Source organism: Chelonus insularis, unplaced genomic scaffold (assembly GCF_013357705.1).
Source record: "Chelonus insularis isolate UGA/USDA-ARS -01 unplaced genomic scaffold, ASM1335770v1 contig_133_pilon, whole genome shotgun sequence".
In the NCBI taxonomy this organism is placed as follows: domain Eukaryota; kingdom Metazoa; phylum Arthropoda; class Insecta; order Hymenoptera; family Braconidae; genus Chelonus; species Chelonus insularis.
Window position 1 is genome coordinate 151415 of NW_023276374.1, and position 15002 is coordinate 166416.

Below are 15002 nucleotides of genomic sequence, written 5' to 3' on the forward strand. Positions count from 1 at the left end.
ATTGATAAAATTTATAAAATAAATTAAAATAAAAATTAATTTTTACACTTACTTCATAAATATTGTTATATAATGAAATAAAAAAAAAATCAAACAAGAAACTCAATTTAATTATCTCTTCAATACCAGTATTCATTTCAGTTGTCTCAAATGTTTTCATACAACTTCAGTATGTTTTCGTATTTAACTTAACAAACACCCGATGTACCTTCCGTAATATACAGCTGTGAAATAAAGTAAGAAGTGAGATAGATACGCATCGACTTTCCGTCCAATCGACAGGAAATCGCGATGTCTTCTACTGGTTGTCCCAAGGCGACCGGATGAAATAAATCAGAAGAATGTTAAGTGCTTCGAGTATTAATTAAGATAGCTTGTGCGACAGTCCTCGCCCAATACGCCGCTGGATCTTTGTCCTTTTATTTCCTCTCCTCGTAAGGGTGACAGAATGAGAAGAAGAGAAAGGAAGGCTACAGAGAAAGACTAACTCACCTTCGTACCTCAGTATATAATGGCGTAATTATCCAAGAACGAGACAAATTGCATACACGCCCAAGTGCGACACGTCACACAGTTCAAGAGGAACTTAGTCTTGTGTTATGCGTGGGTGAAGCACACAGAGTCTTATTAGCTTCCTAAAAACATCAAGACTTCTCTTTGATCGAACAACCATTTTTTTTGCACTTTAATTCAATTAGCAGTGGATCAGAAATGCTTTCTTTTCTTTGCAATATTCTGATTCATATCAAAAGTTTTCAACATGTTTTGAAATTTGATCAATTAAAAAAGATTTTTACTACATACGTTAGCTATTCTATACGTCTTGCAATAGAAAAAATCTAAGTTTTCTTGACATGTATGACTGAGTGTATAATAATCAGCCACTAATTACAAGATCGTGCATAGACTATTTAATGAATCTTCCATCAGTAATCTTTGAAAAATAAATCGAAAGAAATGCAAAAATAACTAATCTTGGTAAATTTGATAAATAGTGATATTTTTGCAAAACTTATGAAACCACACTGTAAATTTAATACTAATGTATTCTTGTTACACAAAGTGACTACAATGTTAATCAAATGGGTGACATTATATTTAATAAGTTTAGATGCATAACAAGAATGCACTTGGATTTGACGTAAAACTACGAAGATGAAATATTCAGTAGTACTTGAATTTTTCTTTCAAAATATACCAAATATATTTTAACCATAAATAATTATCCCACAAAAAGCAAAATATACATAAAAATAATTTACAAACACTTTTGGTGAAACAACGCAAAGAGTTATATTCGACAGGGAAAGAATGATTTGTCAATTTCCTGATGCAGTGTACATCTAAGTGACGACACTCTAAAGTGAGTTTTGTCAGGAAGAGGGAAAAAATGTCAAAAACGTTTGTACATTTCCCATCAAGTGGTGAACCGCAAAGCAGCAGCAAAATCTTCCCGTCTAGTCTTACCAAGAGATATAGAGATAGAAAGAGAGGAACGTGGTGTTGTAAATTGTATTATATACCGTATGCAGATACCTTCTCGTCCCGCAAATGCAATTGTCCTCAGTAAGGCTCACATAAAGCTCTGTTCCATTGAATCTTCTTCGTTGTCGTCATCGTCGTCGAGTGTACATGTGGCGGTATAAACTAGTAACTGATTCTCCACAAGTATTTGCTTGAAAATTTTTTCGGTTCTTATGACTGCAAGAAGCAATTTACGAGACTATTTTTATTTTACTTTAAGTGTTACGACCTCATGTCGATCCATAGAGAAGCTCCAACACCTCCAACATCACACATGTTTTATATATTGCGGACAAAGTCATGACATCAATCCATCTTCGCTGATTCTTCCGGGTAAGGTACATTCAATAATATTTTTCAAATATTTATTAATACTTTTTCTTCTCGATAACATCTAGCTAATGTCATCTTTAAGTACACAAATTATTGTTACTATTATGAACTTATGATAACATCTGATCGGTCAAAACTTGTAAAGAAACTTAATGAATAATCTAAAAATAAAATTAATCAATAGATTAAACTAATAAATCATTCTTGTCAATTGAAATAATTTTGTTTTTTTCCGTTACAATAAATAATAAAAATATTCTTCCTTCCGGGTTGATATTCAATCTGTAAATTATTTACTTTACCTTTATTTTTTCCATGAAAAAGTCAGAGTTGTCGTGCAATCGTGCAATCATTTCACATGAATTACTGACAACGGCAACCGCCCACTGAGAGGACCAAGAGCGAGAGAAGCCGATGAAAACCAGCCAAGACTCTTGAGTCGAACGATGAATTATGACAGAATATTTTCTCTCTTCATGTTTTTCAGCCAAACAACCTTGAACACAACTGCGAAAAACAATAAGAAAATATCAATGATACAACTTAAAATCACTTGATAATGTTTCTCATATTCATCAATGTTTAAAAACAACTACTACCAAAGAGTGTATTCTTAATAAATGCCATTTGTATACACATAATCCTGTGGACAATAGTGCGATAATTCATAATAGCATTTATTGTTATACAATATCGATTGTACGTAGGGGGGTTTTATTTAGTATGAATGCCAATAAGAGATTTTGGATAATATATTCGCGTCGGTATTTCATCATTTTACGATTAACCAAAATTTTTAATTTTATCTACTGAAATTGACATTTTTTTTTCTAATTCTGCCAAGTACTCAAGTCAGAAGAGTTATTTACAAGTGAATGTAAAACGCACCTGTGGTCTCCCACGCAATGCACAAAAAAATTATTACGACGATAATGGTAAAAAGTAAACAGCACTTAATGTAGTATGTTCTGTTAAATCTATGACTTTGACTTACACTCGACACTCGGTAGAAATACAAGTACACGACTACTTCGACCAACTCAGTTATGAGTCTTTTTATTGCAAAAATATATTTTTCTGCGTGGGTTTCTAGTTTTATATCTGAATAAGAATATTTTCATAAATGTGATTCATGGAAGTAATTTCTAAGTTAATTTGATAAACGAATTCGAAGAGTATGATTTAATAAGGAAAGAAGATAGATACAATTTGTTTTAAAATTAAAAAAATAATCTAATACCAAAACACGTTTATTTTTATCTTTTTCTTTTTATTGGCTTTTAAAATGCATTGTTATTATTCTTCTGTCTACTCGAATGTTAACCACTGGTTAAACATTTCACGTTCCACGTGCGAATGTCGCTCACTCAAACGTATGAAAAAAAGATGCATACAAAATGACAAGCGAAAAAGAAAATGAGATAGAGAAATCGCATCGAAGTCTGATTCAGGAATGTTAGAGGGATGCAATACATCACTGTCTCCTCTACTTAGCCGCTGTTTGTTCTTCTGGCTCGGGTCAGAGTTTACAGAAACTGGAAGAAGAAGAGTCAATTCGTTTTTTCTTATCCAAAAAATTTTTCTTTCTTCCCTCGATCTTGAATTCTTTCTTACTTCTAAAAATAAAGTATTATCAATGATGATGCATCTAAAAATAACTTGGTGAATTCTTCAAATTCTTCCAGTAATGAAATTAGTTAGGGTAAATAATTTATTTTAAGTTGTGATCAAAAGTTATTTATTAAATATAAAAAAAGGAAATCACTTGGAAGTTATGAAAAAATTTTTTAAGAACATTTCAAGCATATACCTTAATATACAATTATCTGTGATTCCAACAAAGTTGTTTCACAACTAGAGCGATCTAGAACTGACATAAAATGCAGATTATTTTCTACAATTATGCTCAAGTAACCATTCAGAATTCTAATTCTGATTCAAACGACTGATACAACTTTTCTATACGGGTGCACTTACAAATTATTTGCTTATTAATCTAATTTATAATCATTCACAAGTATATTTTAACTATTTTATTATTCAAAAAGAACACCCTCACTCTTTTGACCATTTTCCAACAGAATTTCCACTTTATTACTTCAGATCTTATTTTATTATCTCTCGTTATGTTCTAGTTAAAATTGAAATATCAAAGAACTCAATCAAAACCTTCCTTTTTCCCGATAACAGCCAGTTTTCATTAATGGTAAATTATTTATTCCACATTGAGATAATCAGTAACATAATGAAACTTCTTGACGTTAAATTTGAAATGTTCCATTGATAATACTTGGAATTAATTGCGATATAAATGATAAAAAATGATACATAAACTTCTTAAACATTTAAACATTTATATTATCTATTCTACATGAATATATACTGACCAAGTGATTGATGCTGTGATCTACAATCGATCCGAAACGCGTTCCAAACAACTCGAGGTCTGATTTTACGATTCGCTTGTTGGGCATTGTCATCGATCATCATGCACACGAACCCTCTCTTTTTTTTCCTCTTCATTGAGATTTAAATCATAAATTTCAATTATAATTTATTTCAGTGGTATATTAAAAAAATTATTCGATCAAACTATTATTAAACGTTGATCATTCAAAAGAAATCAACTTTAGACAAATAAATTGAAAAATAAATAAATAAAATGAAAAACATTTAAATGTTATAAAAGTTTAAGTGGTTCGGATCATCAGATATTATTTCGACAGGTGTAAATTCTCAAGCATGAATCTAAACTGTGGCTTATTATTTATTCAATGGGCCAGAATCCATTAGGACCATTCCAATCGATTATTTTTTACATGAATGGATGTCAAAGAATGAAAAAAAAAAGATTAGTATCAATAACTGGCAACTGTTAGTGACGTGACGATTTTCTCCAGATATAATAGACCTACAAAGAAGACGATAAAGAAATGAGTTATCTTTTTCACTAAATCAAGAAGTGAGTTGTCTTGTACAAATGTCTTGACACCTTAATAAAAATTTGACAGCTTTCATTTTTTTTCTATTATTTATAATTTGAATTTTAACTGATATCTTCATATATATTGACTTCAAAAGCAAATTCATTATTTAGAAAAAAACACGATACTCTTTTCTTTCGTTCCAATCGATTGAACGTAACTCGTACCGTTACGGATATCTCAGCAAGTTCGCATAGTCAAAGAGTACAGGAAGAGGAAAGGAGAATCTGCTCATGAATCTGAAGTCTTAGTACTCATCTTTCTTTAAATCACGCACCCGTGCATTCTTTGTGCTCGTACGTATATAGCTTTGTTGGTTGTACGTGTTTATTCTAAGAGGTGAATTACAATTTGCGATAACTCTGGATTAAGCAGGGTTAAGAACTTGTTGCATCCACTTTACCTGGGGTTGAAAGTAGGCTGAAAATTGTATGAAGAAAGATGATAATCAGTCCATAGAATGTAACTTATCTATAACCTGATATCAAAGAACTTTAGGCTCATTATTTGATCTTTAGAATTACTCAAGAATTAATTCTGTAATACATAACTCTAATATATTATTATCAATAATAAGTAACTTTAATACGGAAATCATGAAGGGAATGCTCAAAAATCATCATTTAAATACTACATTATTATTTTTTTTTCAACATTATTATCAGAGCTGTGGATCTATAAAATGATCGTATGAAATTTTAGATAATAATAAAGAAAAGTTTCTGCGTCTTAATATTATCATTTACTACTTAGTTACGTAGTAATTTAATAAAGAAATTTATTTAATATCCTAGATAACAAAAAGAGGTATCATTTTTATGATTTTGTTGAAAGTAGGTAAGATTTTTAAAATCAAATTTATATGTGTGCTCATTCACTAGATTCATTTAAAATTATTTATTTGAAATAACAAGAACAACTCTATGTGAATTATTTTCTATATTTGTTTAATTTAAATTTTCAATTTTTTATATGAAAAATAGCAGGAAGTTGAAAGACATGATACTTTATGTGGAGATGATTTATCATAATTTATCTCACGAATTTCGTGTTAAATTTGATAGAGAAATTTCTCTGAGATGGTCGAATAATATAAATTTTTTTTTTTTATTTATTTTGAAATTGACCAGTTGATCTCAATAATATAAAATCGATTCGATAGAAAGTAAGAACTTACGTGATGATATTAAAGAACAATTTTGTTCATGTTAGCACGTAAATAATACTCGTAGATTCCCTGTGAGAAGCATCAAATATAACCAATAATCGATACTAAAGTCGATCGATACTTCTGACGGTGTTTTCATCTTTCATTTTCACTTATCTTTCTTTATCTTTTAGCTAAAATATCCTACACTATCTATTCTTCTTTCTTATTTTATTATAGTTTATGACTAAGCGTGCAGTGCAATGGTGGGCTACAGAGGGGAATGCTGAAAGGTATCGTGTACATACATGGTACAATAATCATAACTCCCGTGCTACTCGATGAGGTGGAGACATATCTTACTCGTTATCTGTAATCTTAAAAACAATATGATGGTCGAAACTAACTAATCATCCTTTAGCATTGGTTGAAACGTCTCATGGTACATCAACCATTTAGTTGTCCCATTCATGGGTATTGAATACCGAACAAGACTTTCGTTGTAATAAAATAGTTATAAATATTAAATCAGGTGTATCTACATGGTTACTTTTGTATTGTCGAAGGCCAACTCATCAGAGTAACATCTATCATTTAGCAATCGAGCACAATGAAACCTCTGGTATGATTTTATACCAGGTGACGTACCATCAGAACACTCGTCTAGTGTCAGTCTCAAACATCTTGCCGAGTCTCATCATCAGTCGAGTCTATTAACTCCTATACTACTCTCTTCTTACCAGTTTCTATACGCTCGTTCATCATCCACCTGTCTAGGAAGTTCTTTCTACTCTACCGTATACTTTTCCTACTCACATCCAAACGTTGCTTTTTATTATTATGTCTTTACAAAGTAGTTTATGGTTAAGATGTATGATAATTTTCCGATTATTTCACTGGATCCAGTGGCAGAGTAATCTCTCTGATGATCAGCATGAAGTTCTAGAGTATCAGTAGCACACAACATCCACATTAGTATAAGAGTTACAGAGCACCATCGATAACGGTCTCTAACTTATTTCAACTCAGTCAATTAATCGTCTAAACAATAGTTAACTCTGATACTTAAAAGCAAAAAAAGCTTCTTAGAGCTATTCTATTCCACTTCAAAGTCACGGATTTTACTACGGGTCATGAATTCACTTGTCCTTATTCAAAGGTGAAAGTAGATGGTCATGATTTTCTGAAAGTGAAAAACCGCTTGACAGAGTTGCTGGTAGAGTTGACTTTTAAACCTGTAGGATATTTTAAATGGTGGTAAGCAAGAAAGTTAAGTAGTAACAAGAAATAACGGGATCGTGTGCTTGCCGCTTGCAAACTGGCATTGCACATATATATTGTAAACAGTAAGACGTAATAGCCAAGACATAAGGAAGCGTTGTTGGAGTGTGCGCAGATCATTCGTCAGCAAATCTACCCATAAGTTACTCATCCCTCGAGGCTCGCGAATGAGCTTGAGCAAGTGTACAGCACCAGACTACATAACGCGTTGAATTTATCGCCTCTTAGTGGCATACAGACTCGGATTACTACAATAAGTAATGTCTTCAGTAGAATGGTGAGCCTCAAGCGTAGACTTTGAGCTGAGTACTAGTAGTCTTATTGAAGAGTATTTGTTTGAGATTTAGAAAATATATACACTAAACTAATACATCACATTATGTCTTGCTTAAGTCCAGTAATCAGTTATTTAGCCTTCAGAGTCATCTCTAGATGATTTTAAAAAATCATCATGATCGGTTTTAACACATCATCCCTCAGGCGTGACTGTTGACATCAAAATAATATTCTTGTTTTCAATGATTCCAAGAAGACCTTCTGCATTTTCAGCTCTTATATTACGACTACGTCAAAGCGATCCTGAAAATTGAGATCGTGTGCGCACCTATTATAAAGAGGGAGCTCTCTCGCTACCTCGTCGTTAACGATATTACCGCAAATTGCCACCCTCAAAAGAGAAACTGAGGCGATTGTTCGTTGCGTTGCGCACCAACATGGTTTTACAACTGGGCCCAGGGTGTAATACTGTAATCGAACAATTTCGGGGGCTCGATGTTCGAATAAATTCGTGGTTAATGCTAAAGCGAGACCAAATGGACGAAAGAGAAGTCAAAGAAAGTGAACACTACTCTTAGAACTGTGCCCTAAGGCTTGAGACTCAACCAAGAGGTGGCTCGCGTGCGGCTAAGTGGTGGCCCCGAAAGACTCACAAGATACAAGATGAGGAAAGAAAGAGAGAATACTGTAAGAGTAAGAGAGAATCAAGTGTTCAAGCACTGAAGACGGTGGAGGTGGTGTTGGAAATCTTTCTGATTCTTTTTCTTCTTCTTCTTCTTCTTCTTCTTCATCTTCTTTTTCATCTTCTTTTTCCTTCCTTTCTTTGTCTTATTCCTTTTCTAGATATTTAACGCTTTCTCTCTCTTTCCTTTCTACTACCTCTACTATTCCTCGAGCTTCACCCACCTGTCTGCCGGCAATCTTCTAGTAGCCTTAGGCTACTACTTCACTGCTACCAGGGGCTACTCTTTCGCTACCAACGTCCGGTACTTTTGCTACGTCTTTCGTACAATTTTTTTTTCATCACTTTTCAATGTAACCAACGGTCTTTGATATTTCTTGGAAACTTTAACTGATGTTTTCTGCAGCATCAAAAGGTAATTTTCAGTACCATTTAAACGTATTTCAATGTGTTTCTTGGATTTTTCAAGCAGTCGCTTTATTATCTTTTTCATTTTTTCCCTTTACAAAGTTTATTTCTTATAAAACTAATTATGCAACTCTAAGTAAGTGAGTACAAGAAAAAATGAAATACTTCAGACTGTGTTTATGGTAAATATATTTTACTACATTTTATGATAAAAGTTTTTCCACCTGACGAAAAAATTAGGAGGAATTTATGTTTCAAGATTAATGAATGGGTTTTACTGTAATTAGCATAATCAATAGTTTTATTAGCATTTTCTAGAATGCATTTATATTTTTTTAAATGTCTTACGCCACCCTCGTCGAAAAAACATGCAATGTTCTAGTAAAAACAAGAAGACTAAGTAACCTTAGCTTTATCTTTATTTCTCTTACTAACTCTTTCTCATCGACTGATTTCTTATCTTTGAGATTCATCTGCGTATCGGTGCCTTTTGTAGTCTATGCAAATTATCGCTTGTACCCACCCATAAATAACGATATTGACCATTCTAAAGCCATACACAAACAAACGTTCAGTAGTACAGCATTGACGTTCAACCTGTTGTACTATCTTTTGTTGTGGGCGATGAAATTTTGCATTATTTTTATCCACTCACGCACTACCCCTTAGAAGATTCCACGAGTTCCAGTTTCATCTTTGAAAAGAGCCTCAAGCCATTTACACGTCTTCATGACACTAGTCCATTGTGGCTTCTGTGTGGACCAATCGGACCCAGCAACACACTCCATTTGACAATAATTTACGACTTGGTCTTGCTACTAAATCAATTTGGATTAGCATACACCGCATTAACCATAACTTAGGTCCTCGAATGTTCCTGCTGGCTTACGTATTACTTCTCTGATTTTAAATGTTCAACTCTCCAGTCTGAAAACTTTTAATAAAAAAATTACATTATTTTTCGATATTTTATTCCCTCGAGAATATTCATAATATCTAGTGAAATAAAAATTCTTTAATAACTAGAAACAAAATTTTTAATTAATATTAAAATTCATTATATTTGATGTTTTTAGCTGGCCAAAAATTCCTTGTCTTAATTAATGATGATAAAGCTTTGCTTTAATGAAAAAATATCACGTGATAAACTGTTGAAATGGAAGGAAAAAATATTTATACATCACTTTTTATGCACAGCAGGAGTCGGATAAAAAATGCTACTGACGACTAATGGAAAAAAATTTTAATAATATTTTATCATTTTAAAGAATTTTTCGTTCAATCAAAATGATGATTAGAATCAGTTTAAGGTTGAATACAAAATGAAATGTAGATAAATATAGGCAATAAAGAAGAGATAAAAAAATATTTATATCTAGAATACAAGGTTGCCTCCCACACGTAGCAGGGGGAACGCAACAAATACCACCAACGCCTAATTGGACAGCGAGTAGCGCGTTCTAATTAACTGAGCGGACTAATTATTGATCCGATCAATGAGAAGACGAGTGTAGATTAATCGCCGAGATGTCCACGGGGTGTCGTTTGAGTTACATCCATATGCTAATTGTAAGTGAGTCGTAAGTATCATTTATGAGGTCTCTGGTTTTATTTAACTATCACAAACGCATACAAAGTCATAATTTATGACTCAATCTCCATTCAAAGTGCTTTTGAAAGAACACAATAAAAATTAATGAAATATTTATAATGAAAATAAATGATTAGTGAAAGAAAAGCGTGAGGGTGAAAGATTTTATTAAGTAAAGACAAGGAAAAAAGATTAAAACAAGACTGAAGGATGTAAGATGTAAAGAATATGCGTGCATGCTACTCACGTAGCGTGCTAGCATCTTGGCATCTTGCTTTTTCTTCTCTTTATTTTTCTCCTCTTCCAATCCTTCGAATCTTCTGAGTGAGGTTGAGAAGAAAAAGGTATCTTTCTCTTTATCAAACTCTACTGCATTTCATTCTAAAGCAGTGTAACCACCCACTGAACTACCACCTGTAAAACGACGCAACAGGTGAACACACCTTAAGGAAGGGGTAAAGAGAAGCATGGATTCGTCGTTGCGTGAGCAAGTGCGTGCTTGCGTGCACGCGTGCGTGAGTGAAATATCAAAAAATTTTCCTCCTCCACATCTTCGTTCTCTGGTACTCTACTTCGTCATCTTTCTTCCTCTTTATCATATTTTTTTTCTTTAACTTCCTCTTCTTCAGCTTCTTTTGCTTCAGAATACAGATACTTCTTTTTCCGTTGTACGCCGAAAGCATAAGAAATAGCAGAGTAAGAAAGAAAACTTCACCGATTAAACTTATTCTACTTGTTGAATATGTTGAATTATGTTATACTTTTTCATTGTTCGATTATTTATGCTAAATCACTATTGTATTACGCACAAAATATCATTGTTTGCTATACAGTGTCACAACTTTAATTTTATTCACTGACTATATATTTAATGTAATTATTGGTAAATAATATTATTGAAAAATATTTTTCTCAAAGGAAAAATGTATAAATAATTGATGAAATGATTTTATTGAGTTTTTATTTAAGAGAATCAAATTGAATTCAGTTTTTGTGGAAGCATTTTTTATAACTAAAAAATACAATTAAAGGAAAAAATTGAAAGAAAAAAAAATAGCCTGAAGTGTTATATAAATAAATCGTAAAGAGACCATTCACTTTGAAATGCTAAAAATATTTATCTTGTACAATCATCAGATACTATAGATTTATGGGTAACGAGTATATCGACAATAAAAATTTATCGAATTTTTAATTTTTTTATAAAAACGTTTTTATTTCTATTTCATTTGAAGCTATTGATTAAATTGGTGTAATAAGAGTTAATGAGAATAAAATAATGAGACGAGATATAAAGGAAGAATAAGAAAGAACAGATTTGACATGTATACTTTGATACACACAAGATGTATCTTTGTCGCGCTGTAAACTCTTCTTAAGGAAACTCGATCTTTTCAATTAATGTTATAGTCTCTCTTGCCAATTAATCGATACTGTTCGTATCAATTATTAGCTCGTTCTTACCTTGCATCATTTGGACGCGGGAAAATAACAAATAGTCTTGCCTCTTCCCTTTTTTAAGTGACGAACAGAAAAATGAACACAACCAAAGTATTACAGGAACAAAAAGACTTTGAAAAATGTAAAAATAATGTAATAAGATTTATTGAGATATAAAAACTACTGTTATTCCATCAGTATGAATGAAATGTTGAAACTGCACTACAGTCAATTATTTAACAATTATTTTTACTCCATCACTACTTACGTAGCTGATTAGATTCACAAGTGACTTTACCTATGTTTAAAGCACTACGATATTTATACCAACCTCAAGTTTGTTCACGTTACACGCGAGTATATAACGGTTATCCACAAATTACTTGATCATTTTCTACAATCATATATTCCTGAATCATTATTATACCTATTATGTTACAAATTATAATTTTAACTGTCAGTGTTATTCACTCAACCAACCAGTCTTAGAAAAATTATTGGTATTTACAGGATTGTCACAAAATTTTCCAATGATAATTATTTAAAGAAACTGCTGAGAGATATTTAATTCTAGATTGTCAATCGATAATATGTCTCAATATTGATGAAATAATATTGAAATTTAAATTTATCATAGTTTTTAAAATGAGCTTACAGAAATTAATCTTTATATAATTAATCCATTTCTAAACAATTAATAGCAGCTTAATATAAAAATTCGATAAATTATTATTATAATTTAAATCATAAAAATTTGCTAATTTAGACATTGTAATTGAGTAGTGATCAATTACTCATTATTGATGTGTTTTATTTCTTTACCGTGGGTTATAATTCTCAATTTGACATTTATTATCATAGATAGTATATCATCAAGAGGGGTAATTAAATAACTATTACTCATTCATTTTAGTCCTCGTCAATATGATCATCGTAAAACTATTTTAATTACTTTAGTGGGCACGAGCATGAATATTACTATCAATAAATTTCTCTTTAATTTAGATTTGTATTTAAAATTGATTCTACATTTTTGGCAGTGTTCATCTTGATTTTTTTCAATCATAAGACATCATAATTTTTATGAAAAAATATTTGAAGTAGATAGGTATATTATGTGGGTGAAAATGAGGCCAGAAAGAGATACATCCTACTTGAAATATTTCGATTTCATATCGATCGTGCGTAATTCGATCAGCCTTGATCTAAAATGAGGTCGGAAGGGTGGAGAATACGTGAGATGGTTCCCGCCTCCGCAAAGATATCAAATTCTCGATCCAAGTCAGTACATCTTTCCATCGAGGTTCAAATTACCTTAGTAATTTCAATATATAATATTAAATACTCCCGAATATTCAATGGCTTTTGCTGAAGGAAAAGACAAGATTCAAGATACCAGTTCTTATACATGTTCCCTCGAACGCTTTAATTTTTTTATAATCAATCGATTGTAAAGTGTTGCCTTACTGAGTTCTTTAATTCCTTGAAATCAAGTCTTGTTTTGGTTTTCTGTCTATCTATCGCTTTTCATCTCATTGACTTTGCTTCTTGACTTCATTCCTACCTTTTCTAAATTGAAAAAAATGTCTAGGCACAATGTGACTACTTCCCGGAAGTTTCAAGTCAAGCTAATGTCCTTAAAAGTCATGGAGCATTAGAAAAATTGTCGTACATTATTGTTAACACCAGTTCTAAATGCTACTCCATGGAATGTGTGTCTTGCAAATTGTCTTTATGTACAACATTAATGGCAATGTTTAAAATATACATGTGCATATTTATATCAACACATATTTAATGAGCAACTTTTTCGTATGCCACTAACTATTTTATCTAAAGTCAATCATGTAGCTAATTTATTGATTCATTAGTTTAAAATATTTCCATCACTTGTTGAGAAATATAATTTACTATTTGTTTTCCGAGTTTATATTTTAATATTTCATTAGATTACATTTCAATTTATCCATTATTGTAATAGAGATAATAAGGTGTATTGTCCCAGTCTCCAAGACACTGCTTTCACTAACAATCTTTAGATAAATATTGTAGTTGGTCCAAAATACGACCTTCTCTTTGAGAATTCCTTCACGCTGTGGATGTGTAGTTGCATTCAAAACACCTGAATGTAGCAAGTGTCTCCAGACTCTCGACTCATGTCGAATACGAGATAATTACTTGGCCGGGAGTCACACGATGGAGATCGGGACAACGGTATTCAAGATAGTCAATCGTATGATCTCGAGAGAGTCCTCGAGCACAAAAAGGAAGGTGAAGGAGGGCAAGAGTACACTTTTTACGATGATGAATCGGCGCCCAAAGCGAACTTGACATTCCCTTTTTTCCTCATCTTTCTCCTTTCTTCCTTGATACGTCATTTTCCTCCTTCTTCTCTTCTCCGTCGTCATCATCATCATCATCATCATCATCATCATCATCTTGTTCTTCTGTTTCTTCTTCTTCTTCGACTGCTTCATGTCCCTTTCTCTCTAGTTTGTGCACGCGTCTTCTGGGTACACATAAATTAACAGGAACCTCCATAAATCTAGGTGGGAGTTAAGAGAACGACAGCAGAGAGACACCAAGGGATATCCGTTTCAACGCTTCTCCACAATCCTGAGTCTCGACTCGTCAGTCGTCTTTTGCCTCCGGATACCTTGTACTTTGTCAGTCGCGTACACAGAATAACCTTGAAAGCATTTTCGATCTAATTACTCACGAATAGAGGTAGTTGATCAGTGCCAATCAAGATGGAGACAAATTTGTTACAGGTTAGAGACCTGGGCAGGTGGTCGTTCGACGAATGGATCGAGAACGATCAGAATAATACGACAGAAAAAAAAATTAATGAAATAATATTAATGCGAAACGCGTTCAACCTGCTTACCAAGAAAAATTCTACATCCGTCAGCCCATTACTCTTTTTAATTTTGATTCCCCAATTAGTTTTTAAATATTTTTAATTATCACAAATATGAAAAATCCTATAAAATTCTCGTTTTTGTCATTGCTTCAATTAAGCTGTTAATTTTATTAGTTTTTAAGTATCTGCTTACGAATTTGGTTGTTTTATCAATTTTTCGTTCTACCGAAAATAATAAGGTATCAAAAAAAAAAAAAATTATTTATAGAAGATAATCAGAAAAAAATAGTATTATTTTAATCTTAAATATTATTTTTAAGCATTTAAGTAATTTCGAAATAAATGACTAATTAAACAAGAATGACAAAAAAATGAATGTGTCATTTAGATATATGATAGGGTGATCTTGATAATTTGAGATAATTTTTTGGCACTTGAACTATTTGATTTATTGTAAAGAGTTGAATACTTGT